The 22,136-nt window shown below is 38.0% G+C and overlaps 1 pseudogene; it reads right to left on the bottom strand.

Moving 5' to 3' along the window:
• Window positions 1–15,402: 15,402 nt before the first annotated feature.
• Window positions 15,403–15,977, bottom strand: LOC109449730 (large ribosomal subunit protein eL19; annotated as a pseudogene).
• Window positions 15,978–22,136: the final 6,159 nt, after the last annotated feature.

Below are 22,136 nucleotides of genomic sequence, written 5' to 3'. Positions count from 1 at the left end.
TCTAGCAATACTCGACAGCTGGCAGCTTCTTCTAACTATGTTGTTTCAGGCTTACTGTGTGTGTGTGTGTGTATGTGTGTGTGTGTGTGTGTGTGTGTGTGTGTGCACGCATGCAAACATTTTCTGTGATATGATTGGTTACTACATTCTCCACCTGCGCACAACTACTCATCAATTGAAACCTAGCTTAACTATTGCCTACCTTGAGGAATCTTTTCTGATTTCACCAGGAATTTACTTTCTTCTCTATTGTCCCCAGGAGAATATATATATTTTTCATCTAAACTGGGACATATTTGGAGTGAAAGGAAGCTTTCTCAGTAATTACATCAAGACAACAGATTTAAACTAGGATATCTTGGGCAAATAGGGATGCATGGTTACCTTATTTTAATGTCATCACATGATATTTCAATTATGGTTCATATGTCTGCTTTTCCCACTATAACTTGACTTCCATAAGAACAGTATCATTTTGTCTCTGAGATTTCCAGACCTACATAGAGTCTGACATATGATAAGAATTTAGGAAATGGTTTCCAACCAAGAAATTGTGTTGAATTTTAAACATATCTTTTGTTGTAGTTGTTATGGTCAGATGTATTATTTTTCTTTCTTTCTTTCTTTTTTCTGCCTCCTTCTGGCAAAGGCCATCCCATCCCATTGATGTATTTTCCCATCCCATTGATGTAAATATCAGGTTTGGCTATGTGATTCATAGTGCCCCTCTCTGCAGGACTAATATATGACTATATCCTGTTTTACTTAAAATGGGCAGATAAGTGGGTTTGAACAATAGATTACACATGGAGGTGAGTCCAGGTGACCAGTTATCCCAATTTTTCTCTAGTTTATTAGGATTCAGGAGGTTCTCAAGATGTGAGGCTCTCAGTTTTAAAACCAGAACAGTACACGGAAACCATTCTGGTTTACTTGGGACTGAGGGATTGCTAGGATATGGGGCGTTCAGTGCTAAAACATGGTAAGTACTAAACAAAGCACAACAAGTTGGTCACCTAGAAATGACATGTGCTACTTAACAAGCAGAAACTTTAAGATCCATTATTTGGTTCCTCCATTTGCTTTTCCCTCCGACACAAGATGAGCAACATCTCCGAAAGAGGATCTTAGGGTCTTAGACTGAAGAAACATGGAGCTGGCTCATAGTTGATGGTAATGGGCAGGTAACAAGGAAAGAAGTCAATCTTTGCTTTTGTAACCCACTAAGATTTTGGGGTCATTTGTTAATGCAGCAATAGCTAAGCCTAAATTGACTGATGGTTCTCTTTCTTTGGATATACATTTAAATGTTGGTTTACCCAATACAAATTTTAAGTTTCTGAGGACAGGACACTCTTTTTCTTTAAATTCTACACAAAACTTAGCAGAATACCTCTAATGCCCTGGGGTTATGATGAATATTTCTTGATTAATTATTCATTTTATTACAACACTCTCAACATCTGTACATTTAGAAATGTTATTGTTCAGCTCAGAGTGATAGAGTGTCTGTCTGTCATTTGTGTAAATTCTGCCAATTTTAGACAGATACGGCAAATCAGCCTGCAGTCACTCTGTGCCAAATTCTCAAAGCAAATGTGGAATGGGTTTGATAAAACATTTTTCCCCTCTTCCTTAAGACTTGTTCCAGGTTGGATCTTCTGCATTATTTGCCCAAACTGAAGTTAAGCAAAGTTTCCTTCTGGTCAAACAGAAGTGCCATCAATAACTTGCTGGGAAAATGAAGGGTCAGTCTCTGGGTGGGTGCTGGTTCTTGCAGCATTTATGTGTCATAGTCAATCACAGTGAAGTCATTGCATCTTCCACACTGCCAGCCTCCTCTGGTAACTGATGAGGCACTTTTGGTAATAACATTCTCATTTCCAGACATTGCCTATTTTATCACTTGCAATTGTAGGATATTTTTGACATCCTTGTTTCTTTATGTAAGATCACAGTGACTTTATGTCAGTAAATTTGTCAGTGCATACTGGTCAGCTCTGACAGGAAAAGTACTAAATGGATGTGATTCAATTTTAAATATAATTAATAAATTACTGGGAAATATTCTTTATGAATACACTTATGTTTTGTCAAATACTCTATTAAGTCTATGTGCTCAAAAAATAGCTAAGGTCAAGTGAATTTTTTATAAGAGAGATAGGCATCAGAATTATTATGAAGCTGGTTTAATGACAAGCATTTATTTTAAATAATGTTGCTTTTTATCTAAATTATGAATGTCAAATATACAAAAACACACATTAGATCTGTTTAATTACCTGGTATACTTCATTCTTATATCAAAGCAGAAAGATATAGGGAACTTGCTGTTTACTTAGAGTAGCCTCAAAGGGTATTTTTATTTCAAGTTTTTAGAGGAGAAACTGAGATCCGAGAAATTAAGTAATTGTTTTCTAAGTCACTCAGTGAATTAGAGGTAGATGCAGGATTTGAATTATGTGTATATAGTTTCAAAGCTCTTTACCTTGGGCTTCTCTACCGTCTTCCTAATTCCAGAAGCCTGAGATGATACTTTCTGTACTTGCTGGGACATCCATATGCTGTCTGAACTTGCCACTGCCGTCCGTTGACCACACCTTCCACCTTGAGTTTCTCAGAGGCTTACTTTGGACCCTTCTAAGCATGATTTCCCTTTCCCTGCATCCTTATTTTCTACCTTTCGAGCCCTCCTTTATTTAGTCAATTCTACTCTCAACTAAGTTTCAGACAATGAGGTATGTAAGTGTGGATTTTTCTGGATTACTGCTGGCTTTAAAAGAACTGCCTTAAATGTACCCAAGTCCTTTTGGGCGATAAGTGCTGAATCAAGAGTTTTGGAAGTAGGATTTCTTTTTGCTGAGGAAATACACACACACATACACACAAACATGCATGTGAGTGTGTGTATATATTCTCAATTTTTCATTCATAAAGTGCCATATAGTAAAAGTCATTCCTTTCTAGTATCTGATTGAGTTAGGATGAATCCTCAGAAGCAAAATCACAAGTGATTTTTTTGTTTTCTTTGAACTCCTTCCCATGGCTGCTATGTACAATGGTGTAAATTGTGCATTTCACACCTCTAGGGGACAGCATTCACATTTGAAATAACATGTATGTGTGTATTGATTAACAGCAATTTTAAGGCAGATGACAGTAAAGTGTCTTGAGGAAGCTGCAGCTTTCCTCAAATCTCACAGGCATCATTTGTGCCAGCACTGACTGCCTGTTTCTAGAATGAAGAATTGTGGCAATAAAGGAAAGTCTTTAGACTTGCTTTTCATGCCTTCTCCTAATAACTGTATAATTTTTGTGGGCATTGGTACATTTAAAAATTATTTTGAGGTAAGGCTTTGTGAAGTAAAATATTTTGGGGTCAGGTGGGCCAAGATATTCAGACTAATGCACCCGTATGTCATGGTGGCCTGGTAAGTACAGCTATGGCATATAAATGGGTCTCGTTCTACCTAGAAGACAGCCAGAAAGATCTGTTTGGACAACTTGAGGTATCCAGATTCTTCTGTGGAAGAAGAAATATACATGGTAAATGAAAGAAATATGTGAAGACAGAGTTGTCCACCAAATACCTGTTATTGTAATAACTGTTATACTCCTTTGTGTGTGTGTGTGTGTGTGTGTGTGTGTGTCTCCAATTACTACTGATGTAGCATTTTTAACTTAAGATGATTGAAGATAAGTGAATCCTGTTCTTTTTCCATTTATTCGCAGAGCTGAAATAAAATTAATGTTGTGAACCAAAGCTTTATTTTAGGGATAGCTTCTTTACATCCCATATTAAATGGATTAAACAAATGATCAGAGAGCTTTAAATATTTTTTTTCTTTCTTTGAGGTCAATAATAGGTTTGCCTAGTGGTCAGCTTTGCAAGCTATTTAACTCCTATTTTAATGGGCACATGAAGTTCATTGCATTAAAATTAATTCCCATTAGGGTTTCCAAGTATTTTACCCCCAATTGAGAATTTAGGAAAGCTGTGCCATTCAGAAGTAGAGAAGAAACCCGAAGATCATTATATCAGGTTAGAGTTAAGAGATTTTCACACAGGAAAAGTAATTGAAAAGTATATATTTTGCATAATGAAACAGATGACAAACTGGGCAAGCTGGTCTATTAATGAGCCTCCTGTAAAGCCAAGAAGCTACCAAAGCAGGGAGTGAATGCATGAAGAGAAATCTCTCATCTTAACTTTTAACAACCTATTTTAATCAAACCATTTGTGGCACTGAGTCCTTAGGGCTCTTATGATGGTGAGGGCAATTTCAAAGAAGAATAAAAGAAGACGCTTTAGATGAATTAAATTGCAAAGTAACATCATCAACTTGGAGTTATGATCAAGAAAACGTAGTTTTATTTTGGATTCCATATTTTTTAAGGCTATGACCATGTTCTCTATTAGACCTTCCATAACAATGGCTTTTAGAGGTAAGGTAATACGACCTTAGGCTTCTGAATGGTGTTTCAATTAGAAGCCTGAAGAGGGCAGTTCTTTCTAGAAAGGTCCATTCAGTATTAACTGAAAGGATGTCAATTATTAATAGAATGCAAGAGTCTACTACATATGTAGATATTTAAGAAATATTGTACTAGTACTAGGTCATCAATAATATTTCTTTGAGGATGCTCTCCTGCCGAAGAAATATTTGTGTAAATGGCTTCAGATGTTTAAGGACTAAAAATCTGTATTTCTTATTTTATAAGGGGTAAGCAGAAGAAAATATTTTTAGTAGGTATGAAGTGTGCTTTTATTCTGATCTGTCTAGATTGGCTATACAATTATCTCAAATTCCTAGAGAGGTGCCAGTTTACCACTTCAGCTTGTATTGTACAGTTTGCTTGTAAGAACAAACAACTTACTAACATCAAGATGAAATACACCTTAAAAGACATGAATATATCCAAATGCATGCAGATCTATGGGATTATGTACCATAGTAGGTGGGAGTGGGGGATCTCTCTATTTCCTCTGTGAAACTTGGAATTTTCAGTATAATTAGTCCTGGCAATTCCCTTAGAATCACTGGGGTAGCTTTAAAAATAAAACACTGTATCCTCAGAGATACTGCTTTAATTGACCTGGGTGGAGCCCTGTGACTGTTTATGTTTCCAACACCCCAAGTGATCCTAACAAGTAACCAGTCATGAACGGCTGATTTTAATTCAAACTATCTCAGTTTCAAGGATGAGTACAGGGATGGTGCAGGAGAGGGGACAGAGCCAGGATTAACAAAAGACAACCCTCCTTCCTGCAGCCATAAAATCTCGTGTCCTCAAGCTTCCATTGTAAATATTAATGAGTATCTAACTTCCTTTCATATGGAAACAAGAGATAAGGTCTTAATTTGACAAGTTTATTTCCCTTAAACATGCTTTTTTCAAGGGACACAAAATCCCATTTATAGAGTGATAGAGTATGTTAGGGAAGGGATTTTTGTTATAGTCACTGTTGTATGCCCAGCACTTACACAGTATCTGGTACATAGTAGGCCCTCAATAAATATTTGTTGAATAAATAAATGAATGAGTGCATTTGTGCTGGACCACTTCACTATGGTTTTGAATGAATAATCTGAAATTCAAGTAGCTTAGCAATGGATGAATATGATTGCAAGAAAGATAGAGATACATCTTGATACTTGGAGAAGTTTTAAAAAATCAGCTGGTTTTCCTCATCATATGACATCAAAAACATTAGGCTTTTAAAAGCTACTACTTTACCTTTCACTAAAACTGATTCTGTTCTGGGAAATGAGCTTCCTTTTCTGTTTAACTTTTCTTCTTTCTTTGCTATTTTTCTTCTTTTTCTTTTCTCCTCCCCCTTTCCCTTGCCTGTTCTTCCTTTCTTTTTCTTCTGCTTTTCTTCAGCATCTAAAATTAACCTAGGTATTTTACCTTTCCCCAGACCTGCTCTTCCTTTCCATTTGCCCCATGTGACAGCCATCTAGGCTAGAATCTGTGCATCACTCAGCTTTCTCTGTTCCTCAGACAACCAATTGCTATGATTGCTTAATTCTACTGGTCCATATCATATTTTCTAAACTCACTACTGGTCTTTTTTTCTAGTGATTCCCTCTTAATATTTTCTGTTCTTCCAAGTCGTTACCTCTCCAATCCTGCTCTATGCTGACGATTTTTCTTTTGAAAATATTGATTTGTTTATATGACTCCTCTCCAAACCTTGCATTACTTCCACCGCTTAGGAAAATTCCTAGTTCCTTAGCATGGCACATAGCACCCTCCCTTATTAGTCTAATGACCTGCCTCATTTACCATGGCATCTGTCAATTCCGTTTATGTTCTCACCAGACCAAATGACGTGCTGTCACTGAAGTTCCAAGTCTTTGTGGAAGTCAGTGTGCTCATTGTGGAGCTCCCTTGCTCTGCCTCTTAAAGTTCTACTCAGTATTGAAAGTCCAACTCACTTTTTCTGACCTTCCTTTTATAATTCAGCATTTGGCTTGTTCTTCTCTCTTAAATCATGTTTATTCTGCCTTGTATGATGAATAGAAGTTTATGTATCTGTCTCTAGCACCAGATTGTATGATCTTTGAAGGCAGGAGGAGCCATGTCATTTATTACTGAATTTCTAGTGTCTAGAACCTATTAGCTGCTTAAGGAAACTTTTCTTGAGTAAATCAATGGTTATAATTATGGGAGCTTTAGTCACTTTGGTAAAATTATGGGGGGGGGGAAGGGTTTGATCAAGAGTCCAAAATGATCACAGGTAGGCAGTTAGCCCAAGCAGTAAATGACTCACTCAAGGTGATGAGTCATTATCACGGAGGTATGTGTCTGCTGTGATAACCTAAAATTGATGTTTTAAGTCTTTGAAGTTGTACATAACAAAATTACTTTCCTACACACTAATGGTCAAAATGAAATCGTAGGAAGGATCACACTGGTGTCCTTTATATGGTGAACTACCTAAATGGAGAAACAAAGAAGTCAGGATGAAGCTTTGTATTGAGAGAATCTACAATAAGTATTGCCTTTCTAAATAGAAAGATTTAATTCTATATGTATATCTCTAATTACATTTTATTGAGTGCTTCTTAAAACAGCATTAGGAAGTGGTTTATTCTCTCTTTCATCTTTGGGTAATCGTGACTTGACCAAAGTCATGTAGCTACAGTTTTAGGTGAGAAAGGCTCCAAGGTCCGTGCCAAGTTTTATACCAAATGTCTGTATATGTTTGCTTCCTTTGTATTTAACACAGGACTCATCATTGTTAAAATGTATATGCTTTAAAGATGTTTTTCTCCTTCATAGTAGTGAGCTTATAGAAAAAAATAAAAATATGTAGTTATTAAGATATAAATACATATCTATGTACTTATCTATTTAAAATGTGGGAATAAATATTGTGCTGATTCACCCACATTCTTCCATCCACATTCTCGTCAGATGAATAGTCCACATTGTGAGTCATTTTGTCCAGGACAACTTCTAAGATATTGTAGCTGATGAAGCTGATTGACCTATGAAAATTTTAAGCTCGTTGCTTTTTAAAATTTTTTTATTAAAGCAACTTGTCTAAATGAATCAAAATAACATATCTTTTATCTTTATGTGGATTTTTCATAAAGAGATAGTGAGAGCGCTAATATACTTATTAAATAGAATATTCTACATTTTCCCTTTCTCCTTTTGATTCATGAGAAGCTCTCTGTGTGATTAATTAGTTAAAGATAGACACCTCAGCGTCTCTTCTGAATTTTATTCTATCATTATATAAGTAAATTTATTGCCTGCCTTCATGAATCTGTATTTTGAAACAGATCCTGTTTGGTTTGACATTTTCTGAGTTTAATGCCATCAAATTACTATTAACTCTAGACAAAGGGCACTAATTTTCCATTGTGCAGAGCATAAATAAGCCTCCTGAATAATTTTCTTAACCCTAAGTTAGCAAAAACTATCCCTGGCATTATATTACTTGAGGCAATTTTGATGCCAACTGAGTGCCTCTTTAGGGTCCTCATCTTAGCCAGCATCCATACATGCAAACATAGATTTGTAGAAAATGTAGGAATGTGAGTAAAGATGGAGATAGAGGTGGGACATAGCTTGTCACAGTATTCAAATTTAGTCTTCACTGAATTATCATTTTAATTAATCCTTATTTCATGCGTAGAGGAATCTTACATAAATTTCCAGAACCTGAGCTAATTACAAAGGGAGAATAGAGAAGTCAGAATTCAATCTCTTGTGGGTTGCATGAGTAATTGAAAACATATATCTATTGGTAGGTAGTAAGCCATGGAAATAAATGTGCACTAGGAATTATTTCTTAAAGAGGGAGGAATGTAGGGGAAGGTCCAACACATGAGATGGGCCACTTTTGTTGAATATGAAAACAGAAAGACAGAGACAGTTTAGGGAAGGGGTTGCCCAACCATCTGACCAAGGCATCAGTATTTAAGAGGCAGTAAAAATCAGTGTACGAGTTTGCTCATTTATTGTATTCTTTAGATTCCACATATAAGTGAGATCATATGGCATTTGTCTTTCTCCATCTGACTTATTTCACTTAGCATAATGTTCTTTAGGTCCATCCATATCATTGCAAATGGTAGGGTTTCATTCTTCTTTATGGCTGAGTAATACTCCATTGTATAAATGTACGAGGGAGAAGGTGAGGGGATTAGAAAGCACAAATTGGTAAACGCAAGATTGTCACGGGGATACGAAAGACAATTTGGGGAATATAATCAATAATTTTGTAAAGATTTTGTAAGGTATCTGATGGACACTTGTCTTATTAGGGAGACCACTTCATGGACAGTGTAGGTACCTGATCACTGCAGTGTACACCTGAAGCTGAATAATAATGAATGTCAACTATAATTTAATACATATATAGTCACAGGATGTGGAGTACAGCGTAAGGAATAGAGTCAATGGAATTATAACAGCCATATACGATGTCAGAGGGGTAGTAGATCATGGGTGGGAGGTTACCACTTTGTGAGGGGTTTAAATGTCTAACAATTACATTGTTTTGTACATATGAAACTAATAAAAACAAACAAAACCAAAGTCAGTGCACTAAAGCAGACATGTAGCATCCTCCAACTTGTATTATCACATGTTACCTACAAAGAAAAAAAAAAAGTATGTTTCTGTCACATACTCAAGTAGAAATTAATAAGTACCTTTTTCTCACTTTGACCTAACTTTGTTGAATATCTTTTGCAAGCTACATGGGAAAGTTGGAGAGACCTCACCACTAACTCTGAGCTCACAATCACCCGTCATCTGAACGTAGTGGTAAACCTGAACTAGCCTAATATATAGCATGATGCTTTGCCATGGGAATGGCCCGTTTATTACTTATATTCTAAATGCTTGAATATATTGCCCAAGTGGGTAAATACAAGGATGTTTAAGTTTGTTAGTAAAAGTATATTTTCACCAAATATATGAAGAACAAATATTTAAAGAACAACATTTTGTGACAGCAAAAGATTATTTTGTCAGGGGAAAGGAGAAGGTAACCACACATCAGCGTTAGCATCCAGCCCTATGTGGAGGGGTAGAGTCCCATCAATCCGTTGAAAGTGGTTGAATAAATATAGTTTGTGCAGAGTTAATGGATCCCCTAAATGCCACCAACTGAGGGAGCCTGTACTCCATAGCTGATCTATCCTGGGCCATGGTACTTGACAAATGGCCCAGGATAACATGCTGTACTAAATCATATGGTCACCTCTGAGCTTGTTCAACAAACACACTTGAAAAGAGTCACCAGATCTTTTCAGGGACCTGTAATTTGTTGGAGCCAGAAAGAGCTGAATTTGAAAAGTACGGCTTCCCTGCTGTAGAGATCAAATCCATTGTCCGAGCTGTGTTTTGTTAACTTTGTACATAGGATCTTCTTTAGCAACTCAGGAGTCACAGCTGCTCTTTACATCTAGAAGTGAAAGAAACGAGTCTGAATGGAATAAGTGGGCTCTGCTGAAAATGAAACATTTGCTTTTCTGAAGGACTTGGGGCTCAACCCTGCATGTGAAACTTCCACTAGAGCTCAAAGTGGAGGGGAAAAAAGAAAGGAGAAAGCTATATAATTTGTTTGAAGCTGTCAAGCACACAAAACTAGCCAACAGACGTGAGAAACAAGAAAATTTTTTTTTAATTTCTCTAGATTATCAGTTAGTTGACTCAAACAAAAAGAATATGAAAAAGAGGGTTGCCAATGCTTTTGAATCACCCATAGTTTTGTAACTGTTTGGATAATAGAGTTGTTTCTGTGTTACCCATCGAGGAAAGATTAGAAAATGTGGATGTTTGATCTGCATGTGCTTTTTTTTTTTGTCCATAGGGAATCTACTGTTCTAATAGATTTAGAACCTATATTTGATATTTCCAAATCCTTTGGAGAAGCATAAACAAAAGGGCAGGAATCACAAAGCACCGCCTAAGGAAAGGATTCTCTTTGTGTTACATGTAGTGCCTCTTAGTTCTATCTGCACACGAGTCTGAATTCTCTCTGAATGCATTGGTTTGGCTCTAAAAGGAACTGAAAATAAGAGAGACCTGAAAATAAGGGGGTAATTTTATAAAAAATAACCAATCAAACTAATCCATTTGACTGATTTATTTTTTCCTTCTTTGCCTTCCCTGTTTTCACTTTATTCTTACTTTGATGATGTCTTTCACTCAATATTGAACAAATGTTAAATGCTGGCTGTTATTATTAAAGTCTGGTTTGGGACATATATATTTTTGTATCTAATTGCTGACATACTAGGATCAAAGGTCTATCTCATAATTTTATTTTAATGTTTGTTTTTATTCATAAAAGGAAATGAGAGACTATTTGCTGAGAAGTTATTTCATAGACATTATTTTTAAATCCTGTCTGTGTACATGGGATGATTTTAGTAAGGACATTACATGAATAAGTGGAAAGGCTAGCTTCAGGAGTGTTTTCTTCTTCATTTATTAGTTAGCTGAAACCAATATTTAGAGATAATTCCTATTAAAAAAAGAAAAAAACTGTGCGCTCCTTGAACCATTACTTATGTTACCATTCTCCCAGTCATAATCCCTCCCCTCTCCTAATGTCTTTTCATGTCTTAACTTTACTGTCATTCCTCTCCTGCCACCACATTTTTTTTTTTTAAACATTTGTTTTATTTCGGAGAAAATGTTTCTTTTACTTTGGTAGTTATTTACAGTGAACTCAGCAGTATATAATACTATACAGGACAAATATAGAATTCTTTTTGGATGGTGGGTGTTTCCAGGTTTTCCTCCAATTAAATGCAAAGCCATCAGCACCACTCATTGCAAATATGAAATCTAATCACTTACCACATTATAAGAGCAAAAATAAGCTGCCCCATATTTCATAAATTGACTCACAATCTTCATATTTTATCCTGAATAGTGTACGCATTTTTCAACTGGCTAAAGCTGCAATCTTTCTGCATTTTGGACATTTGTCACTCTATTCAGCCAGGCAGGAGAAGCCCCTGTGTAGCAAGCTCCTTGCACTGCAGGCATAGCATCTGTGAAGGAGTCACTCACATCTGATGATTCAAATTGCAGAAATGATCCAGGACAAATTATGAACGTCTGGGTAGTGCCCAAAGATTTTGAGCTGAAATGACTTTGCCCTTGGAGCCTTGCAGCTTTTGGTGAACTCTTGGGGCCACAAGCTTTCCTGTGCACAGCCTCCATAGGACATTGCTCTACAGGTTCTGTTCTCTGTGTCAGTTAGCATCCTTGCGAGCTGAGTGCCAATTTAGCTTTCCTGGGCCTGAAATGAAAAGGAAGTGGTTCAAGTTTTAGCTCAGAAACCCTTGAGGCAATCGGAGCTCTCTTTGAAATGTAAAACAATCTTCTATCAAGCATTGCTTACAGCATCATCCAAGTATCAAAGTCAAAGATGATTTGATAGCACCTTACAAATCCCCATAATCTACGGTAAGTAGTAGTAGCTAAAGCTTCAGTTCTGTGTTTGCACGTAGGGCAGAAGCAAGAGGATAATTTATCCAACTTTAGGGTAATGAAGTGTTAACAAAAACCACATGAAGCTATTATTACAACCACAGGCCACAGACTGCTAAGAGAGTAAACTCTGGAGACTTACCTATGTTCAAGGAATCTTGCATCTCAGTTTACCTGAAGGAATTTGCTAAACACAAGGTGATGCTGCTGATAGACCATGATTCATTACCCCTAATGAACAATGCTGAGCATATTGTCTCTAAAATATAACTCGCTGACATTGATATATATGTACTTTAACTCATTCGTCCCAACTTTATTAGGTACATATGTCTGCAGTAGACACAAATGAAACATTCTACAACTAGGCTCCAAGCCAAAAACTAATTTATTCTTTAATGTGCTAGTGATTACTTGGTGGTTCCTTGAGCAGAGATGACAGGTCTGAGCTAATGGAGTTGTACTGTAAGTTAATATAAATCATGACAGAGCAATTAATTACAGAAACCACTGCAAATCCCTTTGTTAGTTTTCCCCATCACCAGAAGGATTTAATAATATTCATTTTGCTAAGTTCCAGTGACATTTACAAGTCTTAAACCATTTTTAATCAAATCAATATCACTGGCTGCTAAATTTAGTTGTGCTTCGCTTGCAAGTCCTGGAATACATCGATACTAATGTTTCCTACCTTCTGTTCAAATGAATCACACTGAATACCCATACTTCCTCTTCATTTGTTTACATTGAATAATTGGGATCTGGAAAAAAGTTAAGACCTAGAGAACCCTATCAGCAAGAATGAATTAGCAGGTAGAGGAGGAAATCCATAAATCAGTGATTACACATGCATCATTGTATCTTACGTACTTCATCAGTTTCCCCTATGGCCTCAAAAAATACTTCACAATCATGGAACTAGATTCACATTTCTGTAGACTTTTTCAAGTGTGGCAGCTTAAAAAAAGAAAGACAGGATTTAGGCACTGAAGCAATATGCTTTCATAACAAAAGAACATAACACCCGTTCAAACACCACCTCAGCTTAATCTCTGTGTGTTCTTTGTTCTTTAGACATCTCTTTTTAAAATTGAATAAGTAGAAATTAGTTGGTTGGATGGATGTAGAAACTCTAAATCATCTCTATAAAGAATAATAAACAATTCTTAATCAGGAATTGATTGCATTATAGATTTTTGGAACAAAATAACCTGCTGTTTCTGCATGGCAGTGTTGCTAGATCAATATCAAGCCCTTTTTTTGTTTTCTTTTTTTCCCTTGTAAAAGCTCTATCTCTGGAAAGAGTACAGCTCCCACAGCAATGTGCTTTCCACATATTCAGTAGAATGTTTGTGTGTTCTACCTTTTTTGCATAACTGCATATTTTATTGACTTTTTATTGACCTGCTTTTGACTTGATCTGTGACGTTCCTGAATCTGAGCCTTAAAATGTTAGGGAAGCATTCTCTCCAAAAAAGTCACTGTGGATGTGCTTTAATGTCTGTCATGCTTCTGGGTACTCAGCACTTTGTGCTTTCTGCTGTGATAATTTTTGTTCCTCTTTAGTTTCTGACCAGATTATAAGCTCCTGTAGGACAGGGACCTTGCTTTATCCTTTTTTCCCTCTACACTGTAGATACCTAGCAAGGACATTTTCACATGATACTGCTCAATACATGTTCAGTAGCCAGATGAACATATGCCACCCAGATGGGAGAGTGAGGAGGGTGTAAAACTCAAATTAGTTCATCAAATAACTTGTAAGAGCTGTAGAAGAATAGGTTGGATGCAGGAAAATATTGTTAACCTGGGGGGGATATTTTAGGCCTAACATTTACAGTGAAAATCAACTTAATGAAGGCTAGCAAGGAGACCAGCAACTGGGGGTAGCTTGATGGCCAGGGCATAAAAGCTAATGGTATTTTTGTATTTTTGTAAAAGTCTAGTCTCGAACATGCTTCCAGCCCTGGAAACTGTGAGGTAGTGCAAAGAGGTCTGAACTGAGAGTCAGGGTTTGTGAACCTATATGATTTCTGAGCTTTGTGATATTATATGAACCCAGTTATTGTTTTTGACCTTGGAGAAGGCACTTAAGCCTTTCTAAGACCAATTTCCTCAACTTTATAGTGGGGATAAGCAATGCCTATGTTACAGAATTGTGAGGATTAGAAGAAATGGTATATATGAAATTGGCTAGTGCGGAGTAGTCACTGAGCCCTCCCCCCACAAGACCTGTGAGTGGCAACTCAGGCACGAAGGAGATAATTTAAACATTTTTAAGCTGTAGGACACAAACAGAAAAGATGAATGAGTAGCAGCTTTCTCTTTCTGTTATTTACTGTTGTGGGAGTCTGGTCAGTGTGAACCTTTCATTAAGTATGGGTCTTGGTTTCCTACAAGGAGGCCAAATTCCCTCTTTCTTTCAAATTAGTATAAAGTGTGTTGCTTTTTATGTGTGTCAAGATCAAGAGTTATGAACATCATCCCATTCAGCAAAGCAGGATGGGGAAGTTATTTTTCACATAACCAAGCCCTGGAGCCCTGCAGGTCCCCTTTCCGCATGGACTTTTTAGAAGAGTTTTTTCCTTGTTTACTTGAGACTGTATTCTGATACAATAGCTAAGGAGCGTACCTATAATTTTGGAAGGGGAAAGAATTGTTTATAAAGTTATAATATTTGTCTAGTAAGATTTAGTGGTATATAATATTCCCATGTTTAAGGAGCCAGAATCAAGTTTGTAAATTGTTTTTCAACAAAATACAAGACCTGGAGCAAAATGATTTCTACTAATATTACTATTATCCCTATTTTTATTGAGTACTTACAATGACTGTTGTAAAATTTTCTCATATATTAATGCTTTTATCCTCATAGCCGTACTCTGAGGTAGAGACTATAATTAGGGAATCTGAGGGACATTTAATAAGTAACAGGGCTGTGATTTGAGCATAAGCAGTTTCACTCCAGAATCTGTGCGTTTTGTGAAAAAAGGCCCAAGTACTTGAGTTTGGAGATCCAGGTTCCAATTTGAAATCTTTGCCTAAATAGTTGCATAACCCTGTGAGTCCCTCTATTTCTCTTTGCCTCAGTTATTTCAACTGGACTATGAGAATAACAACTATTAACTTGAAAATTTTTGGTCTTCACATGGCACGGTGAAAAGACAAAAGAAATTAGACTCCAAATGTTACTCTCATCTCTTGAGTAATGTTAAGGGGAATCTAGTCATTACCCAGGGTGGTATTTGAAAATCTCACCTTCATATTCTCACCCACACCTCTCCCATCCTGCCTATGTCCCAGAGCATCACTCTCTTATCTCCTCACTTTTTTTTTTTTTTTTGAGACACATAAAGTTTGGTTTTATTGAATGACTGATCTATGTAACTGAGAAGGCCATTGTGTACAGACAAGAGATGGGGAGCTTTATTTCTTGGACTCTTCCTTCTTGGACAGAGTCTCAATGATTTCCTTCTTCTTGGCCTGAACCTGTTCTTCACAGCACTTGCGTACTTAGACCTGCAGTCCTCAGTCTGGTCATCCAGGAGCATTTGCGAGCCTTGTCTCCTTTCAGCTTGTGGATGTGTTCCATGAGAACCTGCTTGTTTTTGAACATGTTCCCCTTCATTTTCATGTACAGGCTGTGATCCACGTGGCGGTCAATCTTAGATTCACAGTATCTCCTGTGCAGCCAGCGCAGACTTCTCATCCTCCTCATCCAGGTTACCTTCTCGGGTATTTGAGCATTGGCAGTACTCTTTTGCTCACCTATGCCAATATGCCTGCCCTTTGGCAGGCCCAGGTGTTTTGCAGGCACCAAGCCTGGGAATGGACAGTCACAGGCTTCCAGATGATCAACCCATTTTGATCAGCTTCTGGATCTGCTAATAGGAGTTGGCACTGGCGATCTCAGTGATCTCATTGCAGTCCAAGCAGATCTTCTTTTTGCCAGAGCACAGGACACTGGAGATGAGCCTCCTCTGAAGCCTGAGCATACTCATCGCTGTGGCAGTAGCCGTGACAGAAAAGCTCATAACCTGGCTCTGGAATCTGCCCCCTAGCTTGTCGCTTAACTCTGGAGTGAGGTACTGATCTTTGTTCTTCTCCCTGTCGCCCTTTCCTCGACTACCTTCTGTCTCAGTGACTTTCTACACATTCTCCCAATTCTTTTTCACAAAAGTACATAAACAGAAACCTAGACCTTTTCTTTTGGGTGAGACAGGGGGAGAAGCTAAGTGCACAAAGAGAAAGCTTTCTGAATAGTTGAGAGTGGGAGGTGGGCAGTGGATATTGGATGGAGGGCTGATGTTATCTTCCAGTCCTGTGGAGGATTACGTAAAGAATTGAGGAAGGAATAGCAATAAGTCTTACAAATAAGGGTCAGGTTTTATTATGTGTCCCCAACAAGCACAATTTCTTCCCTGCTCTTCAACACGCTACATAATTAGAGTGACGAGGGTGTGGTAGGCGATCATACCCAGACTGGACTGTCATCTTCTTGAGGGTAAGGATTATTTCTTCCTCACTGCTGTATCTACAGGGCCCAGTACAGTGTTGGCAGACAGCAGGCACTCTATAAACATTTGAAAGGATAAATAAAGAAAGATAGAAACTCAGAGATGGGCCTGCTGAATTTGAATTTTCATCCTAACAACTGACCTTTCCATCCCGTGAAGTGAGCTATTTAACAACATTCTCTAGCATATAGATTATCACTATGGCATTCATTCTTCCTCCATCTGTTGAGGAATTTCAAAGTCACATGAGGAGGCCTTTGGTATATTCGCTACACATGGTGTATATGGTATTTTATTTAAAAAGAATATAACCATCTCCCCTAGATGTGGCAAACATCATAAAAAAAAAAGAAACTTAATTTGGAGATTGCTTCCTATTTTTGTTTTCCCCTTTGACGAAATATATTTAAATAGACAATATTAATTCAGTTACCTGACGCACGTAAAACCTAGCAGTATTCAATATCTGGCTTGTTTGCTTTTATTCTTAAAGAATCTGAAGGGAGTTGACATTTTGTTTCATTCATTCACAGTCTCTTTTTTCATATCTAATGAACACACTCTACAACAATGGTCCTCAGATCTTCACCATCTGCAGGGGATGGCATACAGGTCATAGGCTAAGAACAACACCACGTCAGTATTGAATAAAAAAGTGAAACTTCAAAGGCAGAGCTGACTATGAGGTCTATGCTTTCAAGACCTCGTAGCTAGTTCCTCCTGTTTATTATTTTTTGTTTGGTTGGAAGATAATGTAGTATGTCATTCCATGGTCCATGACCTGTGGTCAGTTCCCTATGGAGGAGGCAGATCGGAGAATATTTTTGTGAGCATCTTTGTCCTAGTTGGGAAATAATAAAAACAAGAAGATGGGCACAAAAGATGTCTGAGGAGAGGGAACAAAGTCTTTTATTATTGACGAAGATGATGTTGGGGGCTCAGCCAAGAGTCTTTTTATCTGGATGGTGATAATCATAATGATTCTCTCTGTAAATAATGTAGGCAAGAGGGAGATTTTTGTTAGTTTGCTTCTCTCTGCCTAGTCAATTGCACTCTATTTTCCCTCATCATTGTGGCAGAAGAGTCAGACTCTTCAGACTCACACTGCCATGATAAGAGTACATTTCTACGTCTGAATAACCCCTGCTTCAACTTTTTAAAGTGTTGAGCTAGTGCATTAAGTCTTAATGGAAAAATTTTCTCCTAATATAGGACCTCTCTGGGCTATGAATAATTAATGTCAATTTATAGCTCAAGGGATGTGGCAGAGGAATCAATATGGTAAATTAACATCCACCTCCCGCCCACCCAACAACAAAAATCTTTTTTTTCGGTATAATTAAGCTTCAGAAAGGCCTATCCCCTCTTTTAGAAAATCTTACATATAATTAACATTAATTTTATTTTTATTGCATTTTACAGTTTATTAAATATTATTCTTAAGAGCTGGCAGCCGCATAGGAGTGGTCCATGCTCTGATGGACCTATAAATTGAATGATTAGGAAGATACAGCTCTTACTACCATGGAGGAGACTCTGACAAGGCAGCTGGAATAAAATCATAAGATGCCAGGATACATATGTTCTAAAACAATCCTCCTCTTGCCCTCTCTTCACCCAGTTCTTAAGAAGGAGACAGAGCAAGTTGTTCTTAAAGCATAGCCTGCACATCAAAAGAACGCCCAAGCTTTTGCTGATGATGGTGACAATGCTGTGGTATATCAACTTTTATTGTCGGGAGACTCTCATCTTTATATCTCAAATTTTAAGCAGTGCCTGAACAGGGCTCTGGCCTGTTTTGCAGCATGTTAGATAGGAATAGGGATTAAATCATTGACAATCTCTGTTCTGACATCCTGAAATTTCCCATTTGCCCTGGTCTCTCTGCGTCAGCTCTAGCATTGCCAGCTCTGGTCAGCCTCTTCTTTTCGAGCCATCTCATCCGTCATGGGAACTGTCAATTGGGTGCCTTTGAGGCCTGCGGCTTGCTGAAGATGTTCTGAGGACAACGTCATCTGTCACATATTATTACCGGTTTTCCCAAACCCTGTAGTTAGGGAGGAACAATTCTGGCCTAGGGGAAGATGCAGAGAATCAGAAAAAGAGCCTAGGATTTCTAGCAAGTCTTATTTCCTTTGCTGAAGCTGGCACCAACTGCCCATGGTCATCCCTTTGTTCTAAAAAAATCTTGACCCCAGTACTGAGTTAGAGGTGAATAATACACGGTTCCTGCCTTTAAATAATTTTCTGCCTAGTGTGGAGAGATAGACTTGAGAACAAATTAATGTGCATCATGGCTATACTAGGACCTCCAGAGAACCACAGGCTGAGGGAGACTGGCACAAAGGAGAATGCTGGGGAAGGCTTTTTCAAAGTGGTGCTTGATGGTGTATCTTCCACTATGAGTTGAGACCTGCTGGGTCACAAGGGGGCCTGGGGCATCCGTGGCCGAGAGCAGGAGCAGGAGCAGGACGGCAAGTCCAGGGGAATGGAACCAGAGCTCAGCTCTGAGTCTTGGCAGAGCTTAATTACTTGCTTCATCCTTGAACCTGAAGTTGGGACAGGAAGCTGGAAAAACTCTCAGGTCAGAGGCAGATTTCTTTGCAGGCCTCAAAGTAATCCGTAGTCTCCCAAATCTTCAAATCTCTCTGGGAGGTAGTGGCTCCTATGGTTAAAAAGATCCCTTTCAGGGAAGGAGCTTTTGATCACTACCGTCCTGCCTTGAGTTCAGACACTGTCAGGTGGCTGCTTTCCTCTGTCAGCTGTACTTGAATAGTCTGTGCAATAACTGCTTCAGCCAGAGCTCCTTCTTGCTGGAAGTCTACCTGAGGTTATTACACTTGCATTTCTGTTTTCTGGAAAATTGATAACGGACCAAATTGAACGTTTTACTACAAACATCATCTTTTCAAATTGTAACATGGTTTCAGAAAGTGTAATCTCTAATAGACACCGCTCTATGGTTCAGGTCTTCTGCTGGAATTGACATTGCCAGGTTTTTGGTGCCCAAATGGTTGTGCTGGACAGCCCTCATCTCCATCATAGTAGGGGTCCTTCCTCCTTATTCCTGGGAATTCCCAAAGGGGAGCCTCACAAGTTCTCATACAACTCAGAACTGCTGGCCAACTTCAGTGCCACAGACATGTAATCCCATCCCATCTCATCCTCCTTTCCCTGAGCGTATGGGCCTTAGAAGCAGACTGACTGCACCTAATTCTGGCTATAACACTATGGCTATAACACTATGTGACCTAGGCAAGTTAGTTACCCTTGTACTTTCACTTCCTCATCTATGAAACTCAGGACAATACATTTAGAAGGTACAGTGAAGGAGTATTTGGAGACACCTAGCTGATACCTGACATACAGCAGAGCTTAATAAATGTTAGGTATTCTTTGTTTCACTGTGAGCACTATTGTCACAACTCGCACCCACTACCTGTAAAGTTACTTGGTGAAGTCCCTTTCCTGCTGTATAGGTCAATGTCCATCCATGTCCAGAGAGCAGCCTCTGAAATTTTCCCAAGTGTTCCATCCTTGAGGTACCACAGTTATTGTTTCCATGCCTGACAGTGAGTCAACACATTTGTACCCTAAACCTGAAGAAACCTGAGTTATACTTGGAGTTCTACAACATCCCTCTTGCATAGCTTCTGGCCTTTGCTGCTCTAATCAAAGATGCTTAATTAAACCCAGTTCTTAAGCTTTTACCTTCCATTTTCCTCTTCAACTTTCCTAGCCCTTCTCCACATCAAAATCTCCTCTTCCCTCCTTCAGTTAGAAAACCAGAGTTCCCATGTATATCAGAGAGAGAGAGAGAGAGAGAGAGAGAGAGAGAGAGAGAGAGAATTGGGTTTGGCTGTGGGAGGGGGATGTGGAGGGAGAGAAGTATGATTTAAATTAGCAGCTGTCAGCCAAAAATGCAGTAATATTGATTGTTCTATTAGAGCATCCATTTGGCACCACTGGATTTATTTATTTTCCCTCTTTAAAGCAAATTCTTAGAATAGAGATTTTTAACATTTTGGAATTGGAATGACCAGTTCTTTTGAGTAATGCTCTGTGTTTTCTGTCTGAATTTGCTTTAACTTATTTGAGGATTCATCCCGATCCCAGTTCTGTGAGTAGCATTTTGGGCATTTGCATGTGGCACCTTTAGAGGTGAAATCTGTGGGTAACCTTGAGAATAAGAATATGGAATGGTGTCCTCAGACGTGGTACTATATCATGACTCTTCAGCCTGAGAGGGTGACAGTGACCTAGGGGAATGGGCTGGAAGGCTATGGAACAAGGTGATTTGTTCAGCGTATGCTGGATTCTTCAATCCAGGTGTTCCCTATTGAATCTTGAAAGAGACAGTTTGAAGTTAAATAAATAAATGCCTTACCCAATAGTCGGTATGATGTTTGCTTTTTATGATTTGATTTGTTTAATGTTGTAGGTTTGCATTTTTAAAAGTTTATTCCAACAGAGGAACAAAACAATCAGGTTAAGTTTCCAAGGGAGGTCAGAACTTAGGGCCCATGGATCTAGCCAGCAATTTTTGATCCATTTAGAGACAAAAACCAAAGCTGTTTTATATCCCTATAAAAATAATTCAAAAGATAAGTCTTTGACCCTTAAGTATGTAAATGGTACAACCATTTTGGAAAACAATTTGGCAGTTTCCTAAAGTTAAGCCTCTGCTTATCATGTGGTCTAGCCATTTTAGTCCTGATATTTACTCAAGTGAAATGAAAGTCAAGGTCCATATGTAGACTTTTACATGTAGACTTTTTTTTACATATGTAGACTTTCACTGTTGGTTTATTTGTAAGAGCTCCAAACTGTGGAAACACCCAAATATCCATGAGCTAATGAATGAACAAGCCAATCTTGCTATATAATGGAATACTACTCAGCAATTAAAAGGAGTGTGCTATTCACATAAACAATAATATAGACACATTTCAAAATAACTGCACTGAGTCAAAGATGCCAGACCCCTTCAAACACACACACACACACACACACACACACACACACACACACACAAATAAAACTGTGTGATTCCTTTGATATAAATTCCAGAAAAATGTAAATTAATCTATAGTGACAGAAAGCAGATGAGTGGTTGCCTAAGGATGATGGGGGGTAGGGCAGGGAGGAGTGAGAAGGAGTGATTATAAAGTGGCAGGAGGAAACTTTCGGGGTGCTGAATATGCTCATTATCTTGATTGTGCTGATGGCTCTACGGTATATGAATATGTCAAAACTCATCAAACTGTAGACTTTAAATATGCAGTGTATTGTGTGCCAGTTATGCCTCAATAAAACTGTAAGAACAATTCTAAAAAAAAAAACACCTAAACTTTTAATATTTTTTCATGTCAGAGCTACCTATCAGCAAATGTTATTGTGTTTGCTTTTTCAGTTTTTATTCAGGGGAATCCTAAAACTTTAACTTACCCACATGACCCGTGCTGGTCACACTAAACACTATCACCTTCACTGTAATAATGATGACAACTAATATTCATTGAGGACTTTCTGTTGAACTGGGATATGCTTTACCTATATTATCTCATTTAATGCCCAGAAAAACTCCCTAGTGTGGGTACTATTATTAGCTTCACTTTACAGAAGAGGAACTCAAGGCAGAGA

Source organism: Rhinolophus sinicus, linkage group LG02, assembly GCF_036562045.2.
Source record: "Rhinolophus sinicus isolate RSC01 linkage group LG02, ASM3656204v1, whole genome shotgun sequence".
In the NCBI taxonomy this organism is placed as follows: domain Eukaryota; kingdom Metazoa; phylum Chordata; class Mammalia; order Chiroptera; family Rhinolophidae; genus Rhinolophus; species Rhinolophus sinicus.
Note: the sequence above shows the minus strand (reverse complement) of the source record. Positions and strands in the feature narration are given on the sequence as shown.